This window comes from Lissotriton helveticus, chromosome 6 (assembly GCF_964261635.1).
Source record: "Lissotriton helveticus chromosome 6, aLisHel1.1, whole genome shotgun sequence".
NCBI lineage: Eukaryota > Metazoa > Chordata > Amphibia > Caudata > Salamandridae > Lissotriton > Lissotriton helveticus.
Genome location: NC_136067.1, coordinates 1,500,987,074 through 1,501,012,958, shown reverse-complemented (window position 1 = coordinate 1,501,012,958; position 25,885 = coordinate 1,500,987,074). Strand labels below are relative to the sequence as shown.

The window sequence follows — 25,885 nt, the reverse complement described above, 5'->3', positions numbered from 1 at the left end:
AGGCAGACATGTCTTGGCCTTCCCCTGGAGACCAAAAGCCATCCCTGAAGGAACTGATGCATGCAGTGAGGGATTCTAGAACACAAATAGACAAGGTGGTCTTGGATATCAATCTTATGCATGCAAACTTCAGAAAATGTCAGTGGGCACCACAGAGCATATGCTGAAGGAACACTCGGATATCTAAAATAGGAAGTACATTCTCACGGAGACTGCCTGGCACTTGCATGCCTGGGCCGAAGATGCAGAGGTTAGGTTGAGGCGGAACGTGTGGGTATACTTGAAAAGTTTGAAGAGATGAGGAATGTTTTATAGAGGATCTTCTCATAGTTGGTCATCCCAGAACAACTCAGCATTTTGTAGTGGAGAGAGCGCAGTGTTCCTGGCACCCCGCCAAAACTGGGAGTGTAACTGAAAACCAGTTATCACTCAGATCCACACATTCAGGGAACAAGACACCATCCTACCTGTCACTGAAAACCATGACCCCATTGTTTGAGAACCACACTGACCTTTTTCCCTGACAACACACAAGAAGTCCAAACCAAGCGCAGATCATCCGACAAAGCTAAAGTAGAACAATGGCACCACAATGTACAATCCATATAGTTCATAAAAAAAATTCCGGGCAGGGAGTGCTTCTTTTGACATGGATAGCCCCCCACACACACACTTTTTGCCAGGAAAATTATGTGGTTTTGATGGTAACAACCAAGGTCCCTACCAACCGGGTCCCCTGTGCCAGTGTGGCTTCCCTAAAACTGTACCACGATGGGCAACTTCATCTAACCTGTAAGTCCTTAGTAAAGTGTACCCTTGGAACCAAAGGCCTGGGGACTGAAGATTCCCTAGGGACCCCTCACCAAGGACATGCCTCTGCAGGTGTAGTTATTAAAAAATGAGTCGGCATGTCACACTGCCTGTGTACTATGCCAACCAGCACTGCCTAAGGTATAGGTAAGTCAACCCTCTAATATGCCTTACAGCCCTAAGACAGGGTGCTCTCTATCACAGGTGTGGGTATTTCTGCATGAGCAGATATGCCCCTACAATAGTCAAGGCTATTCTTAGATCTTGTAAGTGTAGGAAGCCATAGAGTACATGGGCTGGAAACTTGATAACTTGAGTTCCCCATCACAATGGCGGCTTCTCGGAACCTAGGAGTGTTTGTTACCTTGATAAACCCATACTGATGCCAGTGTTGGATGGGTTGACCCATGTATTTAGAAGGCACCTTAGAGGTGCCCCCTGAAAGCCTACCGCCCTTGGTGTGGTTTGACTGGCTTTAGTCAGCCTACAACCACCGGATGTGTTTCAGGACTCCTGAATCTAGTGCCTCTGCTCTGTGGCCAGAAACAAAGCATATCCTGGGCAGAGGTGTCCTCCCCTATGGTGGGTACAGTGCTCAAGAGCGAAGCCTCAAAGGCCTGCTGCCTTGGTAATGCAACCCAGCCTTAGCAGCAGATGGCAACCCCCGGTCAGACTCCTACTTATGGAGCGGGAGAACCGGCTAGAAAAAGTAAGAAGCATAGGAGAAGTCTTCCCCCCCCCCCCCCCCCCCCCCCTTTACCAACACCACCAGTCATGTGCCGGAGGCAAAGTTGAGCACAATTTTCAGTCTGCACCGTCTTTTAGATGATGGGACCAATCTAATCTGGGCTAGGCCTATGCCCTCTCGCCCATGAGGCTGGCATAATAGTGGATGTAGACACCGCAGATAAGGAACCCATTGGTCCCTACCTGTTCCTCCCCTGTAATGCCCCTAAATCTAGTATTTAGGTGGCTCTCCCAGATCCTAAAATCAGATCTGCGATGATCCCCCAATTTATTTAAACAAGTGTTCGGGTCTTGGCTAAGCCCCCCCCTACTGTTTAGAAATTATGTAATATGTAAAGTAGTTAGGCCATAGCAGTCCTTAGCATATTTTTTAAGTCAATGATGAGACTCCAACTACTTTAAAAACCATGACTGAAAATGCAAGGACCAGCCAGGCGCTCTACCTCGTCCCCTATGCACATCTGATTGACACATCTCAAAGAACTGGGCAAGGCATGGAAACTTGCCATGGATCGTAAACTGGCAAAAGCCCATCTGCCGCAGTTGCTGGCAGAGAATGACCAGGACCTGGCTAGTAAAACTTCCCCCAATGGGGAAGAGGTCAAGTCCCCAGAGTGGAGGGGGGCTCAAACTCCACAATAGTCTCAGATGGTAACACCACTGTGAGTGACCTGAGCAGTCTCCCATATGAGGTAGATACTGAAGACACAGGTCTTCAGAAACTGGCCATGAGGATAACCTTAGAGGCTAAACTCTTGGCCATAGAAAGAATTGAGATGGGCCTACGACCCGTCTCTGGTGGCAGCAAAATAATACATCGAGAGCAACTAGAATCTTTTGAGTCTAAAATCCTTAAAGGGAATGACACTAAATTCTTTGAGGATGATGACACACTAAGTGGCTCATTGCATGTGAGCGAGTCTGTCTTTGCATACAGATCTACAGTAATCTGTGGAATGCTATCCTGTGGGAAATGTTCTCATGGAAGTGCGGGGGTAGACTCCTGACACTCTACGCGAAAGAGGCCATATCCTATGACCTCATGAAGTGTACCCTGGTTGAGGGCTTTGGATTTAGTACTGAGGAACATAGGGTCTGATTTAGGGAGGCCTGGAAAAACCCAGATCCGGACCTGAGTAGATTTTGTAGTCTACTCAGTGAAATCGCTAGGCGGTTGGTTAGATGGTAACAACGTACATGACTTTGAAGGGCTTTATAATTTGATAATGAACTAGCCTCCTTTAAGTAACTGTCCCCAAAAGAAACTGTCAATTCCTAGTACACCTAGGTCCACTTTCTCCTCAAGAACTGGGAAATAAGGCAGACCACAAGAGGCCAAAAAATCTGCTCAGGAGTTTTGGCCAAGACTCTTCACAGCCAAAGGGTGAGTACCAGGGGAAGAAATGGGATCCCAAAAAGGCTTGGTACCATGACTAGGTTATTGGGGCACCGAACTGGAGATCCTAGTCTGTAAGAACAAAAAAAAAAAAATGGTTCTAGTCAAAATGCAGTAAAAATACAGTTTCTAAGGTCTTGATCGGATCCCAGGTGTGGCCTGACCATGGTGTCAGAGCATCTGGTTCACAGAACAGTACCTGATTGGATGGACCTATTCAGTCACCAATACTGAAAATGTAACCAAGAAACAAAGATGCATCTCATAGCTATGCCATCTTATGCAAGAGTTGGCCAGGAGGAAGTAGCAGGGCCCTCAACCCTCCCTGTGGAATGTCTGCTTGGAAATTATTTGGAGACATCCCCTTGGGCTGAGGACCGAACCCATGCAGGAATCCTAGGGATCCCAGCCCGGGGTTGTGTAAAAACAAGAGCACCGAGCATAGCCCAGAGTGATAGAGGTGCTGGATCCTGAAAGGGTGTACCAGCCATCCCAAGTGAAAAGGCAAGAAGACTTGTGGACCAGCCTCTAAACTGATTCCAAGTCTGAACCCCTCTTCTCAGTAAGAGGACTCGGTCACCCCAGAGAAAGCCGAGTCTGAGGAGTTTAGGGCCTAACACAGCAGAGCTCTTGGACCCAGGGGGACCCTCTAGGGAGGATCTGTCAGGGACAAGAAACCTGTCACACTCTTTAGAGCCTGAGGAAGCAATCTGCTGCAGAGGCTAAGGGGGATCTCCTTTGCAGCCACAGGGTCTATTGGGAGGATGGACTCCAATACACTGAGGCCAGATACCCCAAACCTGGTACAACCAGGAGAATTGTAGTACATCAGAAGTTTATAGTTTCTCCTCACTTTGATCCATATCATCTCCTTAGCTGGCCACCTTGGTCAGGATAAAACGTGGAATAGATTGGTCAATTACTTCTGCTGGCCAGGGATATCCCAGAAGGTGAAGGACTTTAGTCAGTCCTCTTTCCAGCACTGCCATTGTTAAGACGGAAGGCTGCCTAAAGGCCCCCTAATTCCACTTCCAGTGGTTGGGGTACACTTTGAAAGAGTAAAGGTCGACACGGTTGGCTCCCCTTTATTGTCAAACAGCGTCATGGACCAGATAGATTGTGGTAGTAGTGGATCACCCCACCAGGTATCCTGAAGCTATTCCCCTTAAGTCAACAACTGACCCTGCAGTGGCCAAGGCCCTTCTTGGTATCTTTACCAGGGTTGGCTTCCCTATGGAGGTAGTATCACAGAGGTAAAAACTGCATGTTTGCATACTTAAAACACGTTGGAGAATGTAGAGTGACTTAAAAGTTCACTACCCAACACCACCCAGAAACCAATGGCCTGGTTGCAAGATTTAACCAGACATTGAAAGGCATGATTGGTGGACTCCCTGAAACTCAGGAGATGGCGTGTCTTATTTCTATGCCCTCTTATTGCCTACAGAGAAGGGCCACAGAGGGGAGTGGGGTCCTCCCCTTTGAACTTGTTTGGACATCCTGTTAGGGGTTTCCTGAGTTGTGTGAAGGAAGGATGAGAACAACCTCTCAGAGCCTAAACAGAACATGGTGCATTTTGGGCTTGGCCTTCATTCCAGGATGGTGGATTACATGGAAAAAGCAAGCCAAAACCTTCAGGTCAGCCAATAGCTTCAGAAGCAGTGGTGGAGTTCAAACAAGGGTAAAAGGTATGAGTATTGGAGCCTGTGGCCCCTAGGGTCCTCCAAGGCAAGTGGAGTGGACCCTACCCTGTCCTTGAAAGAAAAGTGGTGCTTGCCTATCTGGTGCACCTTTGTAGTTTAAAATATCCCAAAACGTTTATACTTGGCAACCGCCTGAATCCCTACTACGACTGAGCTGATGTGACAGTCAGTCTGATAATGCCAGAGGGAGCATCCAAGCTAAAGTAAGCAATCTGCTGGAATTGGGTGCCCTTGAACCCTCAGAGCCCCTGGGCCATCCCAGTTGTTTTATTCCCCAAACCTCACTCCAAGGGTTAAAACAAATGCGGTTTTGCGTGAACTATAGGGGCCTCAATACTGTGGCAAACTGATGCTCTCTCAATTCTGAGAGCAGAAGAATTGATTGACTGGTTAGGGGCAGCCAAATATCTGAGTACCTTTTTGTTTTCACAAGTAGGTACTGGCAGATCGGTCCGACCCCTGGAGAAAAACTAATCTGCACTCTCCACTCCAAATAGGCACTTCCAGTTTACGTAGATGGCATTTGAATTAAAGCATGTTCCTGCCACCTTCCAGAGGTTGGTGAATAGTCATTGCTGGATTGGAATCCTTTAGTGCAGCTTATCTATGATGTTGCGGTCTACCGCTCTACCTGACTGGATCACCTGATCTACCTTGGAAAGGTCCTTGAGGCTCGGAAAAGTGCCGGCCTCACTATCAAGGCAAGCAAGTGCCAGATAGGGCAGGGAAAGGTTGTATACTTGGGCCTCTTGGTGTTGTGTAGTTCCCACCAATCCGTATGACCTGCTCATTGTTTGGACAACAAACTAAGGGCTTGGTGTCAAGACTGATTCTAGACACCCACGTAGGATATGTTGTCCTATAGACCAGCTAGCTCACAGTGCCACCCATACCCCCCCCCCCCCCCCACCTATCACGAAGCTAATGGTTTCTGGCAACCACTGAACATGACCACCCCAATCCCTCCGGGATTGTGGAAACCGTGCAGAACCTTTCCGGTCGGTCACTCATGCTCGCTTATTCTCAGAGAAATATACAGAGAATACACAATGGGATGTTTTCAATAATATTTACTGAACCAAAGTTATTCTTGCATAAAATACGTATGCTGCAATGATTAGAAGACAGAAGCAGATAAACATGACTACGAGCACCAAAAGCATAAATAGTAGGTAGAGTTCTACCATGGTGCTAAAGCAATTTACATATGCAGGCATAAAAAAACATGTAGTAATTTAGTGTACTCCTACGATGCAAACCCTACTCTAAGTGTACCTTGAGTGTATGTAGGTGTACAGCAAAGAATACACCCCTCCCCAAGAGACGATACAACCCTATCACCTGATGGGAAAGCATGAAGGACTCCATCTTGGTCACAAGTTGGACACTCCTCGTGCGATGTCAGGCGGCTGCGTAGTGATCTCTCTACATGCACAGACCCTCTGTCTCAGCGGAAGTACCTCCTCTACTAATCTATCGGGATGCTCATCTTTTAATAGAAAGCAGTCTTGCTATGTACACATCGATTAGTGGTGATGTGGATATATGGATAGCCCTGTAGCCCCGTGCATGAATATAGTGCTGACATTTGTACGCAGTAAGGAACAAAAACCTTGTACATGATATACAGGGCATTGTGATAATGTTACGCGAAGGGTGTTGTAAAACAAGTTTAGTTTCAAAGTCTAATCCAACATTGTTGTGCTTGCAAATGGATGCAAAAGGTCACAGCTTGGAGAATGTTGGTTGTGAGGACCATGCACGAAATAAGCTGCCTCACTACATGGGCCTAACCCAAGAATATAACACTGGTAGGTGCAGGTCCAGTTCCGTCACTCCAACCCAAGAGCCCGACTATTCTGGACTGGGAAGCACCAACAACCCTGATCCAAGTCGGGGCATTCCTTCACTTGACTGGGCATTGCATGAGGTTTGTGAAGCATTGAGTCTATAGTAGCCGCCCTCACAGAATTCACCTCCAAGAAAATACCCAAGAAAGTGAACTGGACAGTGAGCTGTCAAAAGGCTTTTGACACAAGGATTCAATGTGCTCTTCCCCAGTCCTGAAAACTCCTGATTACTCCAAGCAGTTAATTGTGCAGACCGATGCATCTGAGCATGGGGATTGAAACTGTCCTAGCCCAGAGAAAGGATGGATATGACCAACCTATTTTCATAAGCAGGAGACTACTCCCCAGAGAGCATCGTTAGAGTGCCATAGAGAAGGAAACCTTTGCTGTTGTCTGGGCCCTGAATAAGTTGAGGCCATACCTGTTTAGCACTCACTTCCTAGCTCACAGACCACAGGCCTCTTGGATGACTACACAAATGAATAGTGAAAACACCAAACTGTTAAGATAAGTTCAAGTTCAAGAATTTGTATAGCGCACTACTCACCCAGAGGGTCTCAAGGCGCTTGAGGGATGGGGGGTATTTTACTTATCGAATATCCAAGTTTTTAGTTGCTTTCTGAAGGAGAGGTGGTTCTGTGTAAGGTGGAGGTGGGTGGGGAGAATTCCAAGTCTTGGCCGCTAAGAAGAATCTACCTCCCATGGTGGATCTATGGATGCGCGGAATTGCGGCGAGGGCTTGATTGGACGATCGCAGTTGTTGGGTTGGGGTGTAAAAGGACAGGCGCGTGTTGAGGCATTCGGCTCCTAGGTCGTAGAGGGCTTTGTGTGCGTGGGTGAGGAGACGGAACGTTATTCTCTTGTTGACGGGGAGCCAGTGGAGGTCTTTCAGGTGATCGGAAATGTGATCTTGGCAGGGGATGTCTAGTATGAGTCTGGCTGAGGCGTTTTGGATGCGTTGGAGTTTTTTCTGTAGTTTAGCTGTGGTTCCGGCGTAAAGGGTGTTTCCGTACTCCAGTCGGCTAGTGACCAGTGCGTGGGTGACCGTTTTTCTTGTTTCGGTGGGGATCCAACGGAAGATTTTTTTGAGCATGCGTAGGATGTTGAAGCATGATGATGAGACTGCGTTGACTTGTCTGGTTATCGAGAGGGAGGAGTCCAGGATGAAGCCCAGGTTACGTGCGTGGTCCATTGGTATGGGTGCGGTTCCCAGGGCCGGTGGCCACCATGAGTCATCCCAAAGCAGAGGGGGATGAGCCTAAGATGAGGACTTCCGTTTTGTCAGAGTTCAGTTTTAAACGGCTGTTCTTCATCCACTCGGCTACATCTTTCATTCCTTCGTGTAAGTTGGTTTTGGTGGTGTTTGGGTCTTTGGTGAGGGAGAGGATCAGCTGGGTGTCGTCAGCATAGGAGATGATGTTGAGGTTGTGTTGGCGCGCGATGGATGAGAGGGGACTCATGTATACGTTGAAGAGGGTGGGACTGAGTGATGATCCTTGTGGTACCCCGCAGATGACTTCGATGGCCTCTGATCTAAAAGGGGGAGGCGGACTCTCTGGGTTCTTCCGGCGAGGAACGAGATGATCCAGTCCAATGCTTTTCCTTGTATTCCGACGTTGCTGAGGTGTTGTATGAGGGTGCTATGACAGACTGTGTCGAAGGCTGCGGAGAGGTCAAGTAGGATGAGGGCAACTGTATCTCCGTTGTCCAGTAGTGTTCGAATGTCGTCTGTTGCTGCGATGAGGGCGGTTTCGGTGCTGTGTTTGGCTCGGAAGCCGGACTGTGAGGGGTCGAGGGATTTGTTGGATTCGAGGAAGGCGGTGATCTGACTGACGGCTTTCTCAATGACTTTGGCAGGGAATAGGAGGAGCAAGATGGGGCGGTAGTTAAGTTCAGTGGGGTCTGCTGTGGGTTTCTTCAGGAAGGCGCTGAGTTTGGCATGTTTCCAGCTTTCCGGGAAGGTGGCGGAGTTGAGGGAGCAGTTGATGACGTCTCGGAGATGGGGTGCGATGATGGAGTCTGCTTTGTTGAAGATGTGGTGGGGACATGGGTCGGTTGGCGATCCTGAGTGGATGGAGTTCATCAGGCGGATGGTGTCTTCAGTGGTGATTGGGTTCCAAGCGCAAAGGTTGTTGGAGGGGGGTTTTGGTTCGGAGGTGGGTGGAGCGGACTGGTCTCCGGGCTGGTTTTCAAAGCTGTTATGTATCTCGGCGATTTTGTTGTGGAAGAATGAGGCTAGGGAGTCGCAGAGGTCTTGGGAGGGAGTGATGTCATTGGTGCCGGCGGTGGGGTTGGTAAATTCTTTGACGATGTTAAATAGTTCCTTGCTGTTGTGGGGGGGCGTTGTCAAGTCGATCCTTGAATGCTGATTTCTTGGTGGATCGGATCAGTTGGAGGTATTTGCGGGTGGTCAGGTTGTCAGTGGTTGGGTTTTTTCTCCAGGCTTTCTCGAGAGTGCGACAGAACTTCTTGGATTTCTTAAGGTCATCGTTGAACCAGGGGGCTTTTTTGCTACCTTGCTTGAATTGATGGATTTTCAGGGGTGCTAGTTCGTCGGCGCTGAGGGTGATCCATTGTGTGAGGTTGGTGGCAGCTTGGTTTGGGTCCAGTGATTTGGCAGGAGGGTTTTGGTGGAGCGATGTGAAGAGCTGGTCGGTGGTAATTTTCTTCCAGTTTCTTCGGGGAACTGGTTGTGGGTTGTGGACTTTTTGTAGTTTAAGTGAACGCAGCTGTGGTCTGTCCAATGGAGAGCTCTGGTGTAGTTGAAGGAGATGTGCTTGCTGGAGGTGAAGATTGGGTCGAGCGTGTGTCCGGCATAGTGGGTGGGGGTATCAACAAGTTGTTCGAGTCAGAGGTTGTCCAGGAGGGCGGTGGTGTTTCTGTCGTTTTTCTTAAAGTGGAAGTTGAGGTCTCCCAGTAGAATGTAGTCCTTGGAGGGGAGGGCGTGTGGGCTGATGAAGTCAGTGATGTCTTCGCTGAATTGTGTGCGTGGTCCTGGTGGCCTGTAGATGAGGGTGCCTTAGAGTGTGGTCTTGGGGTCGGTGTGGATCTGGAAGTGAAGGTGTTCTGCGGCTGCGAGGTTTTCGTCGGAACTGGTCGTGATGCGGATGGTGTTCTTATGGACGATGGCGATGCCTCCTGTTTGGTTGGTGCGGTCCTTTCGGATGATCTTGTAGCTGTCCAGGATGGCTATGGCGATGTCTGGAGCTGAGGAGGCGTTCATCCAGGTTTCTGTAAGGAAGGCGACGTCCGGCGATGTAGTGTCTAGTAGGTTCCAAAGGTCAATGACGTGTCTGTGGACCGAACGGGTGTTGAGTAGGATGCATTTCAGGTGGTTAGTGTTGGAGCTCTGTTTGGAGTTAGTGGATTTGGTGTGGGTCCTGATGCAGTCGAACTTGCAGGAGCGGCAGGTGAAGGGTCCATGGGTGTGTCCTGGGGCGGCTTGGTAGCAGTTTGGGAATCGGCCGGGGTTAAGTGCTGAGAGGGTAGCGTCGTACGTTATGCGGGCGGAGTGGGATTTGTGGGGGCCAGGGGCTTTGGCGCTGGGCGCGGTCCGGGCGCAGACGGGCCAAGACGGGCTTACCTTTGGCGCACCTTCGGCGCGCATGGGGCGCGTCCGCTGCGCATGAACGCTGCGCGCAAGTGCATCTGACATAAGTGGATAGTGGAGGGGGGTGGGGCGAGGGAGGAGCAGCTGGGAGGCGGGAGCGGGGTGGAGGCAAACAAACAACAAAATGGCATCAGCAACAAAAGCGAAACTAGGTGCAGCAAACACACAGGCAATGCGATATAGCGCTACGATGTGGCACAATTCAAATGCAGGCAATATTACAGTCCAGCTCTACGATACCAATCTGGCACGGTATGAATCAGGCAATGTAGCAGTCAAGCGCTACGAGATCAGGGAGCGTTGGGAGAGACCACCTCTGCAGGAGTCAGGATGGTCACTGGTCCATATGAATGGACTTTACAGTGGGACAAAGACCTGTAACTGCCCATGCCAATGCAGATGGCCTTTCTAGGTTCTTCCACTTAGAAGATGAAGACTCTCCAGGGTAAGGTTAGTTTCCTCCTCTTTTGTTTGGAGGTGGGGGGTGGTAGTGCGAGTGCCTCCGATATGGTTTGCCCCACCATTTTGCATGGAAAATGTGTTTTTGATTATAAGTGCACAAGGTCCCTGTCAACCAGGTCCCCTTTGCCAGAGCTTCTTCCCTAAAACTGTACCACGATTGGTAACTTCAGCTCTACTGTAAGTACCTAGTAAATGATACCCTTGGTGCCTGGCGACTGAAGAGGGTCCCCTAGGGACTCCTCGCCATGCCACTGCAGCTTGCGTGCCTTGAGGCAGTGAAACGACAGTCAACATGGCTCACTGCCTGTGTACCATGCCAACCAGCACTGCCTAAGGCAGAGATCTTCAAACTGCGGGGCGTGCCCCCCCCGGGGGGCGTGGAGGTGCTGCCAGGGGGGGCGCCAAAACGTCTGCAATTACATGTAAATGAAGATAGCCTTTAAGCGCAAAAGGCGCCCTTCTAGGCTGTCTTCATTTACATGCAATTAAACGCCACAGAAAATAGTGAAATGGATGTATAAGTAAGCGGCACTGGGGAGGCCAGCGAGTGTGAAGTTGGAGTCAAAGACAAGGCTAAGAAAAGGGAAACAATTGCATTCCATTGTTTTCTGTTCACCTTGGAATAACTACATATAGAAATACGCACACAACTAGAGGACAAATCATTAATTAACTGTCAATTAGGCGTATAGGGCATGGTGTAGTACCGGGTCATCAGGCAACAGCGTAAATCTGTGGGGGAATGGAATGTCTGCAGAGAAACTAAAACCCAATCCCTTTAAACTATGAAAGTATTTAGCAACTCTGAAAGGTGCTGTGGGTGATATAAACAGTTTCCATCCAAACTATCAGTAGTCATTGAAAGGTATCAAAGAGAAATGTACTTAAGAACTACTAGTTGGGAGGCGCAACAAACAAGGGATTTTTCTTTCTTGTGAAAAATAAACTTTGCACAAGTACAACCTCACAGGACATACTGCTGTAGTTTTGTATTTTGGAGCTGGTGAGAATAAAGTGCTCACAATGTCTCCGATTTTGTTTTCGTGTGTGGAGACTGCAATGGTCTCATGATCCCTGGCCCCTGTGATCATCCCTCCCACTCCCCAAATCCTTGCCATATTGTTTTGGAGGGGGGCCCAACTTGAAAACAGTTTGCTTAAGCGCGGCTCAGACCAAAATAGTTTGAAGATCTCTGGCCTAAGGTACAAGTAAGTCGCCCCTCTATCTGACCTTACAGCCCTAAAGCAGAATGCACTATATCACAGGTGTGGGCATTTCTGCACAAACCAATATGCCCCTACGATATTCAAGTCTATGCTTAGCAATTGTAAGTGCCAGAGATGCCATGGAGAGTACATGGGCTGGAAACGTGACAACTTTAGTTCCTCAGCACCAATAAGGCCTCTCTGAACCTACGAGTGTTTGGTATCAAACAACTCTTCTTGATAAGCTCACACTGATGCGGGCATTGGGTTTATTACCCCATGTACTTGACTGGGCACCTTCAAAGTGCCCCCCTGAAAATCTACCACCCCATGTGTGGTCTGATTGGCTATAAGCTGCCTGCCACCGCCAGACATGTTTCTGGACCCCTGATTTGAGTCAAGTCTTAAATACACGTTTTAGTACACATAACTGACCTCGGAGATACGCTGTAGGTATGCCATAATGCATTGTGCTTAAAAGATTGAGATGCCCTTTTGAGTTTTAGTAAGTTATGCTTACACTTGTAGACCACTATGCCAAGCTCTGCATAGGGTAGACGAACCATAATGCAACTGACATACATTTTCTCAAAGTTCAGTGTCTCTTACTCAGTCACAAAGAAACGGAGGGAGATATGCATTCACTCACATACTCAAATGTTTTATGTATGCAGCAGTATCAAAGAAACTTGCAGACACACCTAATCCCTAACGCAGGCACTGAGGTATTCGTTCAGCCTCATACATTTTTATGAAGCCATAGTTTCTAAAACTGTGCCATGTACTGGAACACTTAAACATCTCGTAGCACTTCTACAGCTGTACTGGTACACTCGCTCACATAATTAGCCAAGTACTGACACACCCTGAGCTCTCATCTGGACAAGTAGTCCTTTAAACATGGGTTGATACAGAACAACTCAGTAATGGATATGGTAGTATACCCAGTGAGAGACTAATGCATACAGTGACACAGAGAAACACAGGCATAAACATGGAAATTAATAGAGTAATGTTAGATATATTCTAATGAGAGAACTGTTTACAATGGTAGTTAACTACCTAAAATATGTAATGCAGTAGTGGGAAAATGTAAATGTACTTTGTGTATTTTTCATTTTCAGACCTCTATTTCTAGTTAACTACAGTTACAATGCCATTAAAATGCGATAGTATACTTGCCTCTTTTCTTACTCACAAATAAGAAACAAAAGAGGCAAAATGAAGATTGAGTGGTGAAAGGAAAGCGCTGCTGGTAAGATAACAAAGACCTTTCTTAAAATACTATGTAGACCACTTGATGGCCGTTAAATAACGTTAAATAAAAAATAAAGTTTGAGATCAACTAAAAGGACAAAACTCCATGATACGAACAGTAAGCAGTCCTACAAAAAACTACAAAGTTTAACCAGAAGGCTGAGGCAGTTTAAGGAAATCTGAGTTAGTATGTTCCCTAATAGATCATTTCAGAATCTAATAAGAAGTAAGAGGAAGAATAAAAGGAGAGAAGCTGTCTGACAAAAGTAACGTGTTGAGTGTAATCGATAAGGCCTTTGCTCTCAAAAGAAAGCTATTTATTTTTATTGTAAACAGAATGAAGACACTGGATGAAATCGTGTTGTGTATGAGGAGAAAAAGGCCAAAAAAAGACTTGTCAGTAGAGCCAACTCTTGCAAAGTTTTCAGCAGTAAATGGATACATCGTTCTAGTACTGAGCCTTTTTTAATGAAGAAAGCTACTTTCAAGAGCACATACTAGGGAATAAAGTTGATGAATCTGAACAATGTTATGAGATAAAAGATGGTTCTCTTATTTCAAAAGAGATAATGGTACCTACAAATGTAGATAAATGCATAGCTTAACAGGTACATGGAAGATGTAGACAGGCCTCTGTATATCAGTATATAAATTGAATTGTAGCAGTATTTGTAGTGTTTGCAAGAATCAATTGATATATTGCGAGGTTTCCTACATAACTTTCCATACAAAACTGTGAAACCGAAGATGGGGATTTTGCAAGGATTAGAACAATGCTAACTAGGAAAGTATACTGATTTACAAGGACATCCACTAGCATATCTATTGTATAAAGTTTGTAGAAGCACTTTTCATCGCTCCAGAATGTTAGCTGTTCACCACTCTGAAATGCAAAAATTAATTAGGAGGCTTTACTATGTTAAAACTCCTGCCCTTTGTTTGGGAGAAATGAATAGAGCTCTTTTATGAGGGACCTAAAAAGGAGTGTTGTGAAAATGAGGTCCTGGTATCTGCTGCTGTAGTGGAACAGGACACTGGTATTGGTAACTTTCAGGAAGAGTTTAGGAACGTTTAACACTGTCTGTTCAGAATAACTAAACTGTGTTTGTATAGGTTGTCGACGCACTCGCTACAAAAGTAACTCGTTATTTTATGGTCTTCAAAAACTGAAGAAGACAACAGATAAGTGACAAGAATTTGCAGCTTATTTATCTGTAGAAGACTGCTTTGATCAACTTGACAAATTATATGAAAGGACTGTTATAATAAGTAGGAGGATAGTAAAATGCCAGCTAGAGCAGTCCACAACAAGTTAGAATTAGTTCCAGTCTCGACAAGAACTTGAAGATTTAAATGTTTATGAAGCAATTCTGATGCAATGTTTACATCCATTCCAAGCTATAGTTCACATGGAGCCAACGAGGGGTACATTGCTTCCAACTGCGCTCCAGAAAAGTCTTTAAGGTAGAGGTGTGTACTTGCTATTAGATTTCAAGCAGAATATTGAAACCGAAAGGGTGCATGGAGATTTGTAAGAAGCACTTATTATTCTAGTGGACGATGTCCCTACCAAGAACACAAAAATATGACAAGAGTAAGTGTATGTTAGTAAAGTGAAAAAGCAACATTATATGTGGTACAAAATAGTATTTATTATAAAAATATAGATGTTCTTCAAGATCTAGTACACATATGGAGGATGACCCATCAAGAGGACAGATTGAAAAGGTGGATCGATTCAGATCAGAAGAATTTTATGAACACTACATGTTTCATTCTCTGCATTCTAAAGAGATTATTGGTGACGCTATTGATCTTTCTAATGAAGGAAGCGAAAGAAGCGCCCTTGAGTTTGTGGAAGACCAGTTTTGGGATACTTCACAAAGACAAAACAATAGTGGGACACAGAGATTGAGTCGGCCCACTAGGTCATCTATAGTGTATGTCATATAATTGGAGTTTAGTTTCCCTAGGATTATTGTTAGTGTGTTGCCTGTTAGACTTCTGGTTGGTGAGTTTGAATGTTTGGTGTGTTTTGGGGTCAGTTGTTTGAATGATCAAAAGGTTTTTTTTTTTTTTTTTTGGATTATAAACTTTTATTAACATTCAAGCAGTCATACACAGCAGTGTGCCTACAACCATGCAAGGCCGGCAGCGATACACATGTAGTATTTCAATCAGAGGCATTGATGTCCCAGATCTAGGGAGTGCAGTTAGGGTCAACCATCAGCAATATACAAGAGAAGCAATACATACATATCAAATCACATTTGTAGGGGAGCAATTAAGGAAAGTGTGCAGTCAACAAAGGTATGACATGGCATAACAGAATCGGGAGTTCATAGTAGCACCATGTTGTGCAAGGGGACAGAGGCACTATACCAAGTGGAAGCAACTTAGCAGTTCTACCAGGGAGGAAAATTCAAGAAGGTGTCAAGGCAGGATAGCTAGGGATAACAAGTCAATGCAGTGGCGTTAGATAGTGCCTGAAAAGAAAACATCGATGGTAAGCATGCAGTACAATTGCAAAGGATGTCCATCAGTCAAATAATACATAGACCTCGGGAAGGAAGCACCATAACGGATACATCTCTAACAGTGCCACAATCCTCCAATATACCCCTCCCAGCATGAGTCAGGGAGTGATGAATGAGAGCCTGCCGGCTAGATAATCTGTGTGTGTGTGTAGTGCCGGTATTGTCAGTGTCTTCCACCCCATGCGAGGCTGTATCGAGAAGGTAGGCCTGTAGGGGGCCCCAGATGTCCGCCGGCCTCGAGTGCAGAGGTAGCAGTTCCGAAAACACACCGTATTGTTCCTGACAGTATAGCATATCATTCATCCAAACCTTGAACTTAGGAGCACGGCCCCGGCCCCATCTACATGCCAAGTGTCTGCGTGCCAATAGTAGTGCAACATTAGTGAATTTCCTAACTGTCCGTGCTACCTGTGCAGTATAGCCTAGAAGGAACAACAGTGGATCTGGGGTCAGCGCAACACCTATCATGTGGGACAGACCCTCACAGACCCGTGCCCAGTAGTCCTGTACTTGCGGGCAGGTCCACGATAAATGGAAGAAGTCCGCTCCCTCCCGCCCACATCGCTCACATCTGTCCGAGTCGGCAAGCCCGAATCGAAACTTCCGAGCTGGAGTGTAGTACAGCCTATGGAGGAATTTGTAATGGATGACTTTAAAGCGGCAGCTAGACATCACCTCTCCTGACAAATCACAGCAGTACTCCCATTGTGCATCCGTTATATCACTACCAAAATCTCCTGCCCAGTGTGCTCTAGCCACACTAGTCACTACAGGTAGTTCCTCTCGGATACACTTATACAGTTTCGAAACCAGGTGTGTGCCATCAGAGCTATTCAACACTACTGTGAGCGGAGCTAGACTAGGGGGTTCATGAGGAAAATCAGGCAATAAGGCTCTCAAGCCTTCCCTAAGCCGTAGGTAATAGAAAAGTTCCAGAGGGTTATGTGCGCTATCTCCGAAAAAGTCATCTCGAGAGCGGAACTTCCCATCACGGACTAGATCACCCCACACCCCCACCCTCAGCCTCCTGCACATTCGTTGGAATCCTACCTCCTGCAGGAGTGTCATCCGTGGGTGGTAGGATAGTGGCATATGGGTCGCATAGAGTAACGGTGTTTGCAGTCGCTTCCCAATGTCGTGCCACGCCCCTATCGTGCAGGACACCGTGTTGGAATGCATCTCCAGGGCAGCTGCGGGGGCGTGTACCACTCCAGCCAATGGCAGTGGATGCGCTATCCAGTCCTCCGCTGCCACCTGCGGCATGAAAGCAGTTGGGCGTAACCAATGATACAAGTAGTGCGCTTGAGCACTTAAATAGTACATTTCGAAGTCCGGGACATCGAAGCCCCCCGCCCTATAGGGTTGTGTCATTACCGCCCAGCGGAGCCGAGCCTGCCGTCCCCCCCACACCAGTCGGATAAGTTCAGAGCGCAAGGTTTAAAAAAAAAACGCGCCTGGATGATAGGGAATATTAAGGAACATATATAAGAAGCGCGGCAGTACCACCATTTTTACCAGGGAGATTCTCGCCGCCATGGATAAGGGCAGTTTGATCCATCGTGTCACTGAATCTGTCAGTTTTGTGATGGCCACTCCGTAGTTCATTCTCAAGGTGTCCCCTTTGTCTCTCGATATCTGTATCCCTAGATAGCGTAGTTCCGAAGTGCACCACTCGAGCGGGTAATCTAGCGGGAACTCGGTGACTGCTGGTGTCAGCGGGAAGAGCTGTGACTTGTTCCAATTAATAGAGACACCCGAAAGGCAGCCAAAGGTAACGAACTCCCGCAATAGTGAATTAAGATTAGCCTGGGGGTCTTTAACGTAAAGCGTAACATCATCGGCATATAGCGAGATGGAGAGTTGGCGCTGAAAGCAATTGAAGGCGCTGGGTTTGTGGAGCTGCCGAATTCGACAAGCCAGCGGCTCAATTGCCACCGCAAAAAGTAAAGGGGAAAGGGGGCACCCCTGCCGGGTCCCTCTCGTGATCGCAAATTCGGCAGTAAGTTGACCATTTGCAAGCACTATCGCCGTTGGAGAGGTGTAGAGCAACCGCACCCAGGCCACAAAGACGGGGGGGGACCCCATCTTTCGCAAGACTGCGAAGAGGAATCCCCATTCCACAGAATCGAATGCCTTCGAGGTGTCCAAAAACACCCCGGCAAGGGGAATCTCCGGGTGTACAGTTTGAATGAGGGAAAATACTGTGCGGAGGTTATGCGACGTGGATCTCGTGGGGACAAAGCCGGACTGGTCAGGCAAAATGATCGTGGTCATTAGTAAGGAAAGTCTGGTCGCAAGGACCTTTGCCAGACTTTTGGCGTCGCAGTTCAGCAACGACAGTGGGTGATACGAGTCACACTGTGTGGCATTCTTCCCGGGTTTAAGTAAAGAAGTTATTATGACTTCTCGCATAGATCTCGGGAGCACCCCCACTTCCATTGCATCATTAAAGACCTCACGGAGCACCGGAGCCATAATCTCCACGTAGCATTTATAAAACTCCGCGGGGAGACCATCATGACCCGGTGCTTTCCCGTTGCTCAGGGACATTATGGCATCTCGCACCTCATCCAGCTCGAGTGGTGCCCCCAGAAATTGTCTATGGACATCGCTAAGCCAGCAAAGCGCTATATCCCCCAGATAGCCGTCCAGGTCAAACTCCCCAGCGGCTCGCGAGGTATACAACTGTTCGTAGTGTGTCTGGAGTGTGTGGAGTATACCATCGTTGTCTTTGTGTACCACCCCATCCGCCGCCGTTAGTTCTAAGATAGTGTTTGAACCTCGAGCCATTCTTACCGCCATGGCCAACGCTTTTCCTGGCCTCCCTCCCTCATTATAAGCACGGGCTCGCCAGTGTTTCCCTTTGAAATGTACCTCTCTCTGCGCTTCCGCTTCGTACTCTGACAATTTAGTTCTGAACGCGCTGTGCCTCCCCATCTACCCCCTGCACCATGCGAGTTTCCAAAGCTCTCAGCTCGTCTTCCAGTCTGCCTAGCGTTCGTTGGATATCCTTGAGCACCCCTGAGCTTTTAGCTATACACCACCCCCGCACCGTGACCTTGAACGCCTCCCACACCGTTTCCACACTGTCCACCGTGTCTTTATTTCGGGGGAAGAAATCTACTATGTCGATTCTGAGTTCTTCGCGGAAGACAGTGTCAATGAGGATATTTGGATGTAGTCGCCAGGGCGGACGTGGTTTGTGGAATCCAGGCATATCTAAAGATAGGAAAACAGGGCAATGGTCGGAATGTGTTCTGGGCAAATGTCGAGTAGTGAGAATGTTCGGGGCCAAATTCTGGGACACGAAGATGTAGTCTAGTCTAGCCCACGTGCCCGTGTAGGACGTAAAGTGTGTGCCTTCCAGCAAATCAGGATGTAAGTGCCTCCAGCTATCAACCAATCCCCCCTCCTCAACTATCCCCTCCAGGGAGGCCCTTGTCTTAGTATGGTATGTGGAGCATCCTTCAGCTCTGTCCACTCTCGGGTGTAAGGCCACATTAAGATCTCCGCCCCAGATCAGATATCTGGAACCAATATCCACTATACCTCCCCAGAGGCGGGTGAAGAAATGCGGGTCATCAACATTGGGAGCATAACAGTTAGCAATGGTAACAGTCTCCCCGCCCAGCCTTCCCCATACAATGACATATCTACCCTCTTTATCAGTTTGTTGCCCTTGTTGTATGAATGGGAGATTTCGATGAATAAGAATGGCAGTGCCTCTAGCATAGGAGGAGAAATTTGAGAAAACTCGCACCCCTGCCCATCTCGCACCAAACGTAGAGGCAGCTGACGGGGGGATATGAGTCTCTTGTAACATAATCACCTGCACATCGTGTCTGTCCCAATATGCTAACAAATGCCTACGTTTACGTGCATCTTTTAGCCCCCGTACATTCCAGGATAGAAAATTACATCGAGTATCAGGCTTCGCACCTATAGTGGTTTAACTGACTGTGCTGTAAAATAATGCAGTGCATACCTCCCAAGCGCTTTGCGTAAACAGCTTCAACCCAACTCACTCCCTCCAGGTACAATACCGCGGCTCCTTGCTTGTGTATCAGAACTTCATACAGGTCACTTATCAACCAAACAGTCCCCCAAGCCCCCCCCTCCTCCCACAGAGGCAGCCCCAACTCGCCAGTGCTAGCACCCCCCCCCCCCAACCCTCCCCACCTCCCTCAACAACCAGGGACAATAACAATCCCTGCCACAATAACAGTAACAGCATGGGTAATACCCGTTAGGGACCCATTCTAGGTGGCAACACAACAACCCCTCTTCTCCCTCAGCCGCCCATGGCAGACCAAGCTCAGCTGCCAGGAGAGAGGGGGTACCTGGCGACTCAGTTCAGTTTCAGCGTGTCCCAGGCCTCAGCCCTCGCCCAAGTAGTCATGAAGGGGAAGACGGATAGGCCACATCCATAGCCCCCATCCCTTTGTGTACTCTATATCGGTACTCACATACAGGAACCACTGCAACATCCAATGGTAGAGTCGCAGCAGGGTCAGTGTTCATCATCTTCGAGTCGGTCGTCTCCGCGAGCAGGATCCTCCGCCTCCTCCCTACGCTGGTGCGTTGAACGTTTCACTTGTTTAATGAAGTCTTCAACCAGTTGTGGGTTCGTGAAAATCTTCTGGCGTGCTTGATAAGTGATTCGAAGCCTAGCCGGATAGAGTAATGCATAGTCGATTTGCAGGGCCCGAAGTTTCGCTTTAACGTCCAGAAATTTGCGCCGCTCTTCCTGCACCATGGGTGTGAAATCAGGATAGATTGTGAACTCGTTACCATCACACACTAGTTTGTTGGAAGAGCGAGCTGCTCGTAAAGCCGCATCTCTGTCCCTGTAGTTTAAAAGACGGGCTATGATAGGCCGCGGTTTCATGCCCGGCTTGGGCACCGGTCCCAGGGATCTGTGTGCCCTCTCCACTATGAACTGGGGGGAGAATGCTTCCGATCCCACTGCAGTCCTCAACAGGCGCTCCACATATTCCTCCGTTCTACCCACATTGGTGGACTCCGGAATTCCAACGATGCGTATATTATTACGCCGGCTTCTAGCTTCTAAATCCTCATTCTTAGCCGCTATGGTGCGCAATAAGGCATCCATTCGAGCCAGCCGCGTTGTATGTTGCCCGGAGGTATCCTCAACATCCGACACCCGTTGTTCCACTTCCGTCAACCTCCCCTCATGGACCTCCAATTTGTGGACCACCGCATCCATACGGGACGACATCCTGTCCACCTTGTCCGCAATGGACGCGAATCCCTGGCGCATTTCGCGAAGGAGCTCCTGAGTATCCGCAGAGGTGGATGCCTGATTACCAGAGGGTTCGTTAGTCCATCTTTTTCTGGGAGTCCGGGCTGGTGCGATTCGATTTTTTCGCTGCTTCAAACGTAATCTTCGGTTGCCGTGTATCAGGCCGACCCATCCCAGCGGCCCAGCAAAGGCAGGTGAATGAATCCGAGAGCCGGAAAATAGCAAGATCCGCACCGGCTATGTAATCCCACTGTCCAGCAGAGCAGGCCGTGGAGCTCGCACCTACCAGCTTCACTCCGATACGTGGCGGCACTTGCGTATGTGGTGGGGGAAAGGAAGCCACCAGGCGCAGGTAGGCGGCTGACACTGTATCCGGGCACAACACCCCACCGCGGCGTAGACCTCGGCAAGTTACTGGGAGTACAACAGCGCAGTCGTCCCTCCGCGCGACACTCAGGAGCCCGCCACCCAATAAAACCAGTCGACATAGGACAGGCGGGTGGGATGCAGGAGTACGGGCCAGTCGGGGACAAGAAGCAGAGGTTGAGAGGCGCGGGCCCAGATATTCAAGGAGCGCGGGTCTGCACACCGCCGCAATTTGTCGTGACCAAGCGTGTCCCAGGCACAGCCGTTGCAGACCATAAAGTCCAGCACCTCTCGAGTAGTCAGTGAAGTGTGTTTACATCCCACACAATGTCAGGGCGGGAGGGCTATGGCACAGCAGGATTGTTCAGTCCCAGACCCCAGCCAATGGCCCCCGCACCCCAGCGCCTACTCGCAGGATCAGGGTGAAGCGCCACGGCCGGTGCGATGGCTATGTCTGTTGGTGGCGGTACCTCAGGGAGAGGTCATGTAAGCGCAATGCAGACTGCCAGTGGGGGTGGCCCCGCTTCAGGGGCTAAGAGACGGGGTGCAAGAGGGTCTGATGAAGGCAGGGCACCCTCCTAGAACAGGCCGGTAGTCGTGGCGGGGGGGGCGGCGGGGCGGGAACCTCGCCCCGCAGAGACTGGTCGCGCCGGGTCAGCAGAAGCAGATATGGAGTGTGCAGCCGCAGTTAGGGAGCAGGAGGGACAGGATAGTACCTGCACTACAGTTAGCGTGTGTCCAGGAGGGGGAATCCGGGTCCGTCGTCCTCCTCCGCCGAGTTCCCGCAGTCCTCCGGCGTTTTCGCGCCCTGCCGGGCCTAATTGGCGCCCATGAAGCCCCGACCTCGCGTTGACAGGCAGGCCGTCTGGACGCGCTGATGTCTCCGGCTGCAATCCCCGCTGCGCACTAAAATGGCTCTGCCGGCGGCATACAGTAATCGATCCGCCCCAAACTTGCACCGGAGTCTCTGCTGGTGTACCTGAACAGGCGAGGGCAGTTTCAGCCCGATCAGACGCCAATAACCGGATCAATTGAAGGATAACGGTCGCCAGGATGTGGGAGCCTTACAAAGAGACGTCCATTCACCAGTGCGCCACCTAGCACCCCCAATGATCAAAAGGTTTTTCGTGTCTTTCCGTGTATTTTATTTGTAAATATGTCTGTGGCGCTGTTAATCATGAAATATTTTCTATGAACTTTGATGTATGTCTATACTTTGATATTTCAAAATGATTGCACAAGTCTGTACTGATTGATATTGTGAACCAAAACCATACAATTGTTTAAAAGAAAATCGAGATGCTTAACATGTATAAAATGAAAAAATATTATAAAAAATAATGCATTTTGGACAATTTGGAATGGAAAGACTTATTGTTGTGGCACAGCCCTTGTGATGAGCCTTGGGGAGGCCATTAGTAAAAGTATATAGGTCTGACAAGTTCTCAATAGAGTATATGGTTTGTGGAAGAAGAGCTCATAAGCTTGCTGTTTTCTGCGTCTTTTTTCTGCTGAGGTAGGTGGTAGATAGGATTACCAGCTGGTACAAATATAAGCAGCAGATTGCAGATCAACTAGACTATTGAGAAGATCTCAGATTTTGCCAGTATATTCCCTATTTATTTCATCTACTATTTGAGAGCGACTGATCAGAGCTCATATGCCGTAAATCACATTCTCAAAACAGAAGTGAAACTGCAAAATCTCACAGCAAGGGAATTTCTTGACTAAGTGCAGTGAAAGGACAAAAATCTTGGGCACAGTTGATTTTGATGTGCCAGCGTGGCACAGAGTATTGGTATCGTCCACACCGTGAACTGCAATGCATGTTGAGAACCCTAGGAGCACCTACCTGGTTTCTAACACTGTTGTGCAGTGTATGCGTCGGATGCCCTGCTTGGAGTCTTGCGAGTAGCAAACTAGAGCATGAAGCATGTTACAGTGAAGACGGTTGGAGAACTTTATTCATTGGATTCTGTGAATGTTTACAGATATTTCAAAAAAAGGTTTCAAGCCATGATGTCTTTTATCTGCAACAAAAGTAACCACCACTCTTGGTGAAGTTGTTGATTTTTTTTTATTTTGGTGAAAAGAGTACCAAATTATAGGTGCTCCACATATTCACATGCTGTTATGGGTAAAAGATGTATACACTTTATTTTTTAGATGCCTGGTACTCTACCAAGAACCTTGTAAACTCCCGGTCATTTCCCTTCAGGTTAGCTTCTTTTGTGTATACATGTTTAGGTTGGAGGCCAGCTCACCCTGAATACTACGTAGCCTCTTGTTTCCTTCCCTGGGAAAACCCAGGGTTTAGTGTGTTGCATAGGTAAAAGATGCCCCGAAATATGAAACGGACAGTCTGTCTTGTCTTTCATACAACAGTATGTGACATGCACCATCCGAAAACACGATACTGACAAGGGCTTGAGACAGCAAGTTCTACATTTTCAAACTCCTAGTTGTGGGAAGTACTGTTGTCAAATACAGATGCAAAGGAAAATCATACACAAGATGTCGCTTTCTATTCCCACGACTTGTCAGGGAAATCACCCAAAAATACATACAACCGCAGAAGAGCAGACTCTTCCAAGTCTATCAATGACCACAACACTGTGATTCTGAAGATCTGGAATGCGAATATGGGTCTACAGTTTGTTGCTGACAACTCGATCGCTGTGGCTTGCTACGGGACTTAAAATATAACCAAATCAGAGAAGACAGATGAAAGATGTGCAAGGAGATTTCTGCAGAAAAGTCTTACCAAGAAATCGAACAGTTTCAGTTTGAAAATGCTTTCCTACATAGAAATAGGATCCTGTGAGAGCTCTGGCTGGTTGTGCTCGGCTAGGTTCTCCAAATTAAGAGGAATTGTATGGGTGGCACAATAAGTGCTGCAGCCCTTAGAGGCCTTCCCTGACCACAGTGCCCTTGGTACCCATTGTACCGTTTACAAGGGAGCGATGTGGCCAGAGGTGCGAATTGGGGGTACAAGGTACTGTTTTTGGGAAAGAACGCAGGCCCTGGGAAACTGATTGAACCAGGGCACATAAAGTCAAAGTGCATCAGTAGTCTGCCAAAAAGTGGTGAGGTTACTGCAACAGTGTTGGAAAGTGGGTTATTGGTAGGGGCAAATGTAGGTCTGCCACTGGCAAGAAGGCCACTAACACATGATAGGACTCAGCATAGGTCTTAGAAAATTACTCCTATGTTCAACCCTTGGTACCGTGACTGCGAGCAGACAGGCTTAACCTCAAAAACTGGTATGTAAAGCATTTAAAAACACCAATTCAGTAAATTATTAAGTCACCACACATAATAGAAGTCCAACACCAATTTATAAAAATAAGAAATATTTTTATCTTTAAAATGACACCAAAACGACAAAAAAAACAATGTAGGGAACCGGAGATATGAATTTTCAAAGATTTAATAAAAAACAGCACTTAGAAGATTATAGCACCATATTGTGTTACCTGATCGCGATAGACTGGGCCAAAGTCAAAGTTTCAGGTCGGGCGCCATGGAGCCCTGAACGGCTACAGCTCGCGGGAGGTCCCTGTCTCAGTTTCTACCTTCACACTTAAACTTGTCTGCAGCTTTTCTCCTCAAGGCCCCTCGAAGCTCCCAGCCAGTCTGGATTCAGTGGATCGACTTGTGACGAAGTCCCGGTCAACTTCCCTGGAGCAGACTTAGATTTTTTTTTCAAGATCGCTTCAGCGGGGCAACCCAGGAATCCAGGCCGGCACGCGATGGAAGGCATTGGCTTGGCGTTTGCGGTTGCTCACGGTCACCTTTTCTACGAGCGAACGTAAACTTTTCTGGAGCTTTTTCTCGTGGGGTCTCTCGATACACCTCATGTAGCCAGATCCGGTGAGGGTTCGCCAGCTTCAGATCTCTTCTAGTCCTGGTCAATCTCTGGAAGTTGGAGTGATGGAGCTTTTAGCGGGACAAACCTGGTTGGCTTGGCCAGCTCGCAGTTGAAGGCGGGCGACCTGGCCAGCCAGGTTGAGTCGGTCCCTCTATGAGGCTTTTTTTCAAAGTTGCTCCAAAGTTGCTCCAAACTTCTTGAACTGCTTCCTGAAGTTCCTCAAGGGGCCCCAAAGTGTTTCACTCACTCAAAGGGTCTGGAAGCTCCAAGATGGTCCTTGAAAGTTGAGGACTTCAGTTCCCCCAATCCACTGGTACAAAACCACTGGTGGTTCTCCAATGTGCGGATTTAGTTGATGTTCCAGATTAGCTCTTTTAAACTGTAGCTTTCAGGGTGGCCACCCTTTAGTTCTTTTTCAGCAAAATAATCCCCAGGGCTGTAATTTCAGATGGTGCAGTTTTCAGAGGTCAGGCATTAGAAATCTTTGCACAGCAAAACTTCTCAGCTTGGCAATGTCTTGCTTCCGTAGGTTTCAAGCAGCAGATCTGGAGGGCTCTGCCCCTCTGATACTTATTTCAAGTTCTCTGAGTAAAGCAGGAGGTCACGTCTGACCAATGGGAGAAGGGTAACTTCTCCAAGATATGACCACATCCTGTAGAGTGTGGCAATATTTGGTTCCAGAGTGCATCAAATCTTCCAAATCCATAATGGCTGATTTCCCAGTAAGGGGGTAAGAGCTGGCTAAACACACCCTTTGTTGTCTAATTTACTTGGACTCTCCCCCCCCTGCATCTGCTCGTACCTTCCT

The 25,885-nt window shown here is 48.0% G+C and overlaps 1 protein-coding gene across 2 annotated transcripts in view; it reads left to right on the top strand.

The window, feature by feature from the left end:
- The window catches only part of PAPOLG (poly(A) polymerase gamma), a 522,398-nt gene that overhangs the window by 230,261 nt on the left and 266,252 nt on the right, over window positions 1–25,885 (top strand). The gene's annotated exons all lie outside the window — the stretch shown is intronic.